Source organism: Lissotriton vulgaris, chromosome 8 (genome assembly GCF_964263255.1).
Source record: "Lissotriton vulgaris chromosome 8, aLisVul1.2, whole genome shotgun sequence".
NCBI classification, from domain to species: domain Eukaryota; kingdom Metazoa; phylum Chordata; class Amphibia; order Caudata; family Salamandridae; genus Lissotriton; species Lissotriton vulgaris.
Window position 1 is genome coordinate 374380358 of NC_141696.1, and position 8414 is coordinate 374388771.

Sequence of the window (8414 nt, forward strand, 5' to 3'; positions counted from 1 at the left end):
TTGTTCACTAGCGCTGCACGCCCGGACGACGGAGCGCCTACATCTGGGAGTGGGGGCTGTGGAATCCATCTGCCCTGGCCCCCCCTTGTGGCGCGGGGGTGCGTGTGGGGGCCCTGGACTGCTGTGAGTCTGCTGGGGTCCGACCTCAGTGACTCTGCCACTCCTGTACCCCTTCCCGCTGGACAGTAGCCTGTGCCCTGAGGCAGATTGGGATCCCCGACACCTGTGGAACCTCGGGGGAGCTCACGGAGAGGTGTTGCTGGGCCCGTGGACGAACGGCGCCCCTCCTCCGACTGTCCGCCATTTTGGAGTTGGTCTTGGGCGGCCTCCTTGGGATCGGGGGCGGCCGATAGAGGAGTGCATCTGTGCCCCGCTCTGCCCTGCTCTGTGGGATAAGTGGAGCCCATGCACCTGCGCTCTGGTGGCACCTAATCTGTGTCCTGCACTGCCTGCTGTGGTCTTGGTTTTGTAGACCCGAACATTGCTTGCCCAATTTCCTTCGGCGCTGTGGTGGCGCATACCCTGCCCTGCTTAGGTGGCTTCGGGGAGGCCCTACTGAGAACACCGACCCCTGACACAGCTGATATGACGGGCCGGACTGGACGTGGCCCTAAGGCTACCCAACCCAACACGATCACGCAGTACACTACCCCTCGTCTGCAGCCGCAGAGAATTACGCGACAAATGGGCGCTGGAGATGGGGATGGGGAGCCGCCGGAGCCGTCCAGGGCGGAACTTCTTAAGGCTATACAGGGTTCACACACTGCCCTGGAACACCAAATTGAGACGGTGTCCGTGGATGTGAACCTTTTAAGGACTGACCTTTGCAAAGTGGCAGATAAAGTCTCGCACGCGGAGGGCAACATCACTCAGCTGCAGGGGGAGGTAGCGTCCCTACAGAAGTCACTCTCTCAACTTGCCTCTACCACCCGAGCATTGGAGAGACGCGCCGAGGATGCAGAAGGTAGGGCGCGCCGAAGTAACATACGGGTCCTGGGGGTCCCGGAACGGCTGGAGGCAGGGAACCCTGAACGATTCCTGGAGACCTGGATCCGTGAGCATCTCTGTCCGAGTGGATTGTCCAGCGTCTTTATTGTGGAGCGGGCCCACAGGGCCCTGGTGCCCCCTCCGCATCCTGGAGAGACCCCTGGAGCCCTTATCGCGAAAATCTTGAACTATAAAGACCGAGACTGCATCCTCAAGGCGGCGAGAGAGTCGGGGCCACACACGATTGAGAACAGTCGAATCTCAATTTATCCCGACTACATCCAGCAGGTGCAGGAGCAAAGGAAATCCTACTTGGGGGTCAAACAGAAGTTGCGCGACATGCAGCTACAGTATATGCTTTTATACCCCGCTAAGCTCAAGGTGCTCTCCCAGGGCCGGGCACACTTCTTTGAGACGCCAGCAGAGGTATGGGAGTGGCTCGAGATCAGAGGAGATGATCTGCCCCCAGGTGAGAGAGGGGGATCGCGAGATGTCTGGGGGACCAGGCCGCAAAGACAACGGCGTGGCAGGAGAAATCGCCATTCTGGATCCCGTGGTCCTCCTGAGACTCGGCCCATGGTGGGTCCGGATGGGGCCATCCTGATGGAAGCCTCGCCTGAAGGGACTGGAACATGTTTGCACGGTGCGGCTGCACCTGATGACATTTTGGTACCGGACACCTTGCAGGAGACGCAGGTGAACACGGACTCTGCGGTCCCAGTGGTCCCGGAGACTGCCTTGCAGACCCTAGACTTGGAATGATCCTTGCCCTGCCTCCATTGACCCTGCTGTGCGATTGCTGTTACTGTGTAGTCCCATATAGCCCGGCGGCTCTTTAGATCTCTACTCGTTCAGCGTGGATGTTGAGAGCGATTGATCACTGATCGGTACCTCGTACTTGGCGTCGGGGTTGAGTGTGCACCGAGTGGTGAGAGATATGAGTGTGGGCTGTTCCTCCCGCATTGTTGACTTAGGGGGGGAGAGATGTCCGGGTTCGTATATCGGACTCGTTGGGTCTTTCGAGGAGCTGGGAGGGGGGGTGGGTTGGGTTGTTCTGTTGTGTGTGAGTGTGAGTGAAGAGTGTTGAATGGGGTGGCTGTGCACGTCCTGGCACTGGCGGGGGAAGGGCGGGGTGGCGTTTCTGGTTGTTGCTATCCTATTGCTCGTGGGTGGTGGGGTTGAGGGGGTTCAAGTCAAAATTTCGTATGTTGGGGTTGTTGGGGGGTGGGGTTTGGGGTATGACAATGATGACACTGGCATTTGGCGCATGTTGCTTCTGCTTAGCGGGGCGCTTGCTTTGTGCGATGCATTTTTGAAATTCTATGTGGCAAAGGCCTGCTGGCGACAGCCTAGACTGTGTATACACTGCTGCCCGGCTGGGCATGATTGGTGGTCATGGGGTTTAAATTCTTGACGTGGAATGTGCGTGGCCTGGGTACGTGCACTAAGAGACACAGGGTCCTTACCTTCCTAAAACGCCATGGGGTTTCAGTTGCTTGCTTACAGGAGACCCACTTAGATGATGATGGTGCGCAGCGGCTGGCCAAGAAATGGAGAGGCCAGCTATTCCATTCCTCCTACTCTACATATGCTAGGGGGGTCCTAATCTGGGTGGCCCCTGGGGTCCCATGCGCTGTCCAATATATTGATGCGGATGTGGAAGGCAGGTACATATTGGCGAAGCTCAAATTGGACGATAAGGTCCTTCTGGTCTTTAATACGGACGCGCCGAACGTAGATGACCCGACATTTTTTTCCCGGATGCAGGATCTCGTGGCTCCAAGCCTAGACGCGCCCCTCCTCTGGTGCGGGGATTTCAATTGCGTGCTACATCATGAACTGGACCGTCATCCACCTCGGGCGGGAACTAAGCCCCGTATGATGGCGTGTTTGCGGGACGTGATGCATAATATAGGGGCGTTCGATGTCTGGCGCGCATGTCACCCCACGCAGAAACTTTACACTTGTTATTCCCCGACCCATGGCACTCACAGTAGGCTAGATAGAGTGTTGGCGGCCAACCTCCCCTCCTCTCTCATGTTGACGGTCACACACCAGGCCCGATACCTGTCGGATCATGCTCCGGTCACGTGCGTGGCGCAATGGCCTGACCGGACGGAACGTCCTCGCTCGTGGAGAATGCCGACTGACCTGCTCCAAGACCAGGTAGCCCGGGATCATGTGGCAACGTCCCTATACGATTATTTGGAACTTAACTGGGCGGGGAGTGACTTGTCTTACTCCACTAAGTGGGAGGCACTGAAAGCGGTCGTCCGCGGAGCGTGCATGGGCCTGACGTACGGGGTCAGGAAACAACTGCTATCAGACTTACAGACTGCGGAGGCTGAGCTCTTGCACGTCCAGGCCCGCCCTGATCCGGACACCTCGGATCAACGCGTGGAGGGCCTGGCCCTTGGGTCGATCCACGATATTCTCACGAGGCTCGATAGATTTACGCTGGGCCAATATAGACAGAGACTGCATCGAGAGGGGGATAAATCTGGCCGACTTGCTGGCCTGGATACTTCGCCGGGAGTTCACGGCAGAGCGTATAGTAGCCCTGCGGGCGCCCAATGGCGATATGGTCCACTCGGAAGCTGCTGTACTCACGGTTCTGCGGGACCACCTGCGGACTGTGTATGAGGCTGACCGGTCTATATCTGAGGAGGTCTACCACCTATACCTCGAAAACCTCGGCTTGCCGGCCCTCCCAGAGGCAGCGGTGAAAGACCTTGATGTCAAACTGACGCTCTGTGAAATTACTACGGCAATTGCCACCCTCCCACGAACCAAAACCCCTGGCGGGGATGGATTCCCTGCAGAGTTCTATCATACGTTCGGGCAAACCCTGGGCCCCCTCCTTTTACAGGTTTACAATGAAGCCTTACGCACGGGTGACCTCCCACCCACCTTGAATCAAGGTGAAGTTTGTATGATCTTGAAACCGGGTGGTGACAACACAGACCCCGCTTCGTATCGTCCTATCACTTTGATTAACTCGGACGTGAAAATCCTAACCAAGCTGTTGGCCAATCGCCTTGCCCCACACGTAGCTCAGCTCGTCCATCCAGGCCAGTGTGGCTTTGTCCCTGGTCGTAATACGGCGATGAACCTGCGCCGCCTGAACCATGTATTACACGAGGTCCGGGGGCGAGACACTCCCCATGTGCTGGTCTCCGTTGACCTGGCTAAAGCCTTTGATACAGTGCATTGGGGTTACCTGATGCATGTACTCTTCAAGATGGGATTTGGTCCCGGCTTTCGAGAGTGGATACGGGTCTTATATAGAACGCCCCGGGCCAGGGTGCGTCTGGGTTTAGCCCGCTCTGATGAGTGGACGTTGGGGAGGGGTACCTGACAGGGCTGCCCGTTGTCCCCCCTTCTCTTTGCCCTCGCAATTGAGCCCCTGGCCATATCAGCCCGCAAGGAGTTACATGAATGGGGTATAGTGGTGGGAGACACTACTAATGTCATCTCCCTTTACGCCGACGATGCGCTTTTCTACCTGACCTCTCCGATGGAGGCCCTCCCCGCTCTGTTGCGCCTCTTGGACCGCTTTGGTGCGGCCTCGGGACTGCGCATGAATGTTCATAAGTCCCTGGTGTTCCCGCTGACTCCTGATGATCTCGCCCCGGCGGCGGATTCTTACTGTGCGGGCCTCCGGTGTGAACGCCTGGCGTTCCGGTACCTGGGTATTCAGGTGGCCGCTTCTGATGAGGCTCTCTTAACCCATAACATGGACAGGATTCTTGTGGCCCTCCGCAAGTCCGTTGTATTCTGGAATACGCTCCCTCTCTCCCTTATGGGCCGTCTAGCAGTTGCCAAAATGGTGATGCTTCCTAGAGTCCTGTACGGGCTGTAGAATACCCTATGCCCGTTGCCCCCCGGGTGTTCCGTTCACTGAATTCGCTCCTTACATCCCTGCTCTGGGCGGGTGGTCGCAGCAGAGTTGCGTTGCGCACGGTGACGCAGTGTTGGGAGGCGGGAGGCCTCGAGGACCCGAGATTTGATTTATACTACTATGCTGCACAACTTCTCCCGGCGGCCAGATGGTTTGCTGACACCGAGAACTGGGAGTTGGCATTGTTGGCAGGAGTGGCTTAGGACAGGGAGCTACAGGAAGCTCTAATGCAGGGTCGGGGCGCCAACAACACATTGCCCTATGTCGGTAGGCATACGGCTCATATTTGGCAGCAGTTCGTTGAGCGCGTTTTGCGGCGTGCGCCATTCCATAGGGAGCTCTCCCTTTGGATCCTTTCCCCAATACTCACGATGGAGGCGAATATGTCTTTCCGGGAGTGGCGCCTGGGCGGTTGCGAGACTCTTGCGGATCTTTATCCGGACAACTCGTTTGTGTCCTTTGAGAGAGCAGCGGACTCCTTTGGACTGCGTGAGGGCCAGTACCTGCATTATGGATGTCTCCGGGATGTAGCCAGGACGACGTGGCCCCAATTCCCAGAGGCGCCCGAGCTCACTAATACCCTGGACATCATCTTGTCCTGTGGCAGAGGTAGGAGACTAATTTCCCTTCTTTACTCAGCGATGCGCAGGGACTCGACTCCCCCATTGATGCCTGCTTGGAGGGCTTGGGAGGCGGACCTAGGGACTGAATTGGATCCAGCCCAGAGGAGGCGAATAGGGCTGTTGACTCGTAAAGTGTCTTGTAATGCGCGTTTCAAATTGATACATTTTAATTTTCTCCATCGCACATATATGACGCCTGCCTCCCTCCACCGTATCTCCTCGGACAGAAGCCATAATTGCCCGAGGTGTGGTGCAGAACGGGCAGGATTCCTTCACCTGGCCTGGGAATGCCCCTTGGTACATGACTTTTGGGTAGAGGTGGTAGCACACATTACCCGGATTACACACCTTGCGCTCCACTTGGAACCGCTTCACTGTCTACTAGCGCTAGTGCCCAAACCCAGGAAGAGGGGTCTGTCCTACAAATTACTACAACTCCTGTTGGTTCTGGCAAGGAGGCGGGTGGCCATTACTTGGATGGGACGGAGGGCGCCTGAAATCTCTAGTTGGTTACGGGACGCCAAGGAATGGGCCTTGGCGGAGGAGACACATATGCAGAGCAGACGCAGGGATGGGAAACTCCAGGATGACCTACTCGCTTGGAGGACCATGTGTATCGAGGGGATGGAGGAGGATGACTCTGACGCAACCATCGCGGAGCTGTTTTCCTCCGCTTCCTCGGAGTCTGAAGATGGAGGGGAGGGATCCGGGGCGGAATGTCATGAGGTAGTGTAGCAGTCCCCTGAGCCATGCTGATATTCCTTGTTGCGTACACTTGTCTATCATTGTGACTACCATCGACCGCATTCTACTATGAGGACTGCTCTGTAGTGGGCCCTTGCCTACATCTCCTTATGTGATTGCATCAGTGCCACAAATGCCATTCATGGGGTTCTTTGTTACTGTTATGTTGTTTTTTAGGTTGGTACTGCATTATAAATGAAAAATTGGCGGAGATATTGATATTGACTAAGGGATACTGGGAGCACAAGAGCAAATTCCTTTAACTGTTTCACAGGCTGAACGAGATGCCGCCCTGCCTCCGGGATGTGGGCCGCACCTGGCTGTGTTCCTCCTTTTTGGACCTGGCCTACCTGGTCCGCATGTGTCAACTGATTTGTTAACTGTATAATTTGTGCCTCTTTATTATCCTCGCCACCAAAAATAAAAAATTTTTTAAAAATCTATGTATCGTAAATACGACATAACATAGGTGAATGGGGACTCCCTGTGATACTTTAAGGTCTAGAGGAGGGAGTGACAGTCTATAACAAACAATGAGGGGAACCTCTATACTGACCTATATTTCTTTACATCTGAGCATTAAAGTCTCTACAAGGTTACAATTATGATGCTGCATAAGAACAAGAGATAATTCATTAAGACATGGAATGTATATTTGATTTCTTTCATTTATTTTATATCTTTTGCATAACAAATTATTTTTTTCTTCATTTTCTAGTGATCATTTTATCAAAGTTTCAAAACAGTGACATGGTAACATATGTATATATAATTAAAAAATGCATGGTTGGATCATGTCTAAACACAAACCCCTAAGCAATACACATAAAATAACTTTCACTCATACCTTCATTCATACAAATTCAAACTTTCATACCCATTATTCTAACACTACTGACAATAACACAAAACAGTGAAAAAAAGTGAACATGTATCGTGTCCTTCGATAGACTCCTCAGAATATGGCTAGACCCCGTTATCTTATTTCTTCCTTTTTGTTTTGAGGGTTAGCAGTTTTTAGTGCTCCTTTCCTTTCCTTCTCCAGATTTTGATTTCTGATTTAAACTGAGGGTGTCTGATGCGTACGGCCTACGTACGTTTCGGTGATGTGCTTAATTTGCTTCACCTTCTTCAGGGCCAACATGTAAATGGACAACAGACAGGTGCATACATACAGTTAAAACCAGGGGGTTTTCATTATCTGCAATGAGAACATATATACCATGATTAAATTATGAGCATCCTGAATTCAGATAAATGTTTCAAAGGTTTAATAAAACTGTTTTGTGCTATGGTCCAACCTGTGACCAGATCAAAGTTAAAAATTAGTCGGATGTGGTAGGAATACTGAATAGTTTAGTACCTAGTTACCCAAGCTGAAAAGGAAAGTTGTGTGAGAAAGTAGTTTAGTAAAGCCTTATACCTCCCAAAAGAATAAGAAAGCAGATTAGGTGACACCTGGTGTGTGGACACATGCATGACAAGTATGTGTCATCTACAACTAGGTTGAGGAGTTACTTATATCACCTGTGTCTGCGTTGACACTATTAGGACCCTTTTAGGAAAATAGATTTTATGGACAGTCGTGTCTCTGTGAGGGTAGCTTCCTGTAGATAGGGATACAAAAATGAAGCCTCTTAATTTTCTATGCTATTTTTTAGAGACGTTTCTTTATATAAGTTTGTTTGTGACTGCATATTACCGAAGAGTTTTGGATCCTCCAGATGTATCTGCGGTTAGGATTAAAGGCTATAATGTGAGTTCTCTGGGCCTATGTTATCGGTCATTATTTCTTTGGGACCTAAAACAAAGCAAAACAACGCGGGTCACAGATTTGTAATGGATACCAAGGTATGTTCGAGTTTGGGAGATGACAAGAATAAGATACGCCTCGGCATATGACCTATCGGGCATATATGTCTTATTTGTGGGGGTAGCACAGTGTTTTCTGTGTTCATAATTTTTGTGTTGCTGATCTTTCGGGCTCTGTGTGGTAGCTAAACTCTGTCTCTTTTTACTGTCCTGTACTAAGGTGCGTTCTGCTATTCATATTGACTATGAGGCGCAAGATATGAACAGTGAGATATTAACTTCTATCAGACTGATGTTATGTTAAATGATGACCCTCTGTGTGCAGTATTTAGTTGTGTTAATATTCT

General features: G+C 52.2%; 1 long non-coding RNA gene across 1 annotated transcript; it reads right to left on the reverse strand.

Moving 5' to 3' along the window:
- Positions 1 to 6940: 6940 nt before the first annotated feature.
- Positions 6941 to 8056, reverse strand: LOC147697068 (uncharacterized). The gene is made up of 3 exons (XR_015299138.1): positions 7958 to 8056; positions 7783 to 7862; positions 6941 to 7456 (listed from the first exon to the last, which is right to left on the reverse strand). It is a non-coding gene; the product is annotated as an uncharacterized LOC147697068 (long non-coding RNA).
- Positions 8057 to 8414: the final 358 nt, after the last annotated feature.